Here is a 1,511-nt window from a genome sequence, read left to right on the forward strand (position 1 = left end):
CCTTAAAGGTATTTCAGAAAGGAAATAGTTGCATATAAAATTTAATGTTTTTCACTACTTGCAACAAACAATAAAGTCTCAACCTTTCGTTAGCCTGACTTATTTCTTCCTAATATCTAGTATTTGAATTTAAAATTTCATTTACTTGTATAACAACGATTTAAAATTGGACCACAAACCTTCCGTATTAGGTGGAAAAACACATCTTGGCATATATTTGTACATGAGTAAACTAAACTTGACGATTCATATTGTTTTTGTCATATTTTCTGCTTATGTAGGTTAAATACGATCATGACTGGATTTAAAAGAAGATATAAGGTTAGAACTGCGCATGTACGAGGTCAAAGGTCAAACAACAGATTTCATAATAAGAAACAGCCAGGTGCATAATGAAATAACATGCAGATGCACTCAAGAAAACATTAAAAACCTTCCGTAAGGCCAGCTGAAGTTAACTTAACATATGTTTGCCATTCATTGCCAATGGACCTTTACAGGTAGAGCTCTATGCATTGAGATTATGCATTAAACTCTTTCAGCTCGTCTTTGAGATCAGTCTATCACACTCACCTATTCGTGTTTTGACAGTCTTGGCAATTGAGTAATATGAATAAAGCTCTGTGCATTGAACTGTTACAAATTCACCATGAGGTTCTAGTGCATTGGGGTTACAAGCAAATCCCTTGAATCGATCTGTGACACAAGGATACCAAATTCACCTATTTCTGTTTTGACAGTCTTGGCAATTGAGGGATATAAGTACAATTCTGTTCATTGAACTGTTACAAATTCACCATGAGATTTTAGCGCATTGATCTTATAAGCAAATCCATTGAACCGTTCTTTGAGACTAGGATACTAAATTCACCTATGCCTGTTTGGACAGTCTTGGCGTTGAGAAATATGAATATAGTTCTGCGCAATGAACTGTTCCAAACCCACCATGATATTTTAGTGCATTGAGCTTAAAAGCAAATGCCTTAAACCGTTCTTTGTGACAACGATATCAAATTCACCATTTCTTGTCTTGACAGTCTTGGCGTTGAGTAATATGAACACAGCTCTGCGCATTGGACTGTTTCAAATTCACCATGAGATTGTAGTGCATTGATGCTATAAAGAAATCTCTTGAACCGATCTCAAACCCATGATATCAAATTCACCATTCTTGTTCTGACAGTATTGAGAGTGTACTAAGTTAAACGTAGAAGTAGTTACAGTTCTGCGCATTGAACTGTGTCACATTCACCATGAGATTTTAGTGCATTGAGCCTATAAGCAAATCCCTTGAACCGTTTTTTGTGAAAACTTAGTGCATTGAACCTATATGGAAATCCTTTAAAGCCGTGTCTGAGCCCAGGATATCAAATTCAGCTATCCTTGTTTTGACAGTCTTGACAGGCAGGTAATATATATACAGTTCTGTGCATTCAACTGTTTCCAAATTCATCATTAAAATATCCTTCTAAATCCTACGTCGCGACGAGGATATCAAAGCCATGTATTCC

The sequence above is a fragment of the Branchiostoma floridae genome, chromosome 3 (genome assembly GCF_000003815.2).
Source record: "Branchiostoma floridae strain S238N-H82 chromosome 3, Bfl_VNyyK, whole genome shotgun sequence".
Classification (NCBI taxonomy): domain Eukaryota; kingdom Metazoa; phylum Chordata; class Leptocardii; order Amphioxiformes; family Branchiostomatidae; genus Branchiostoma; species Branchiostoma floridae.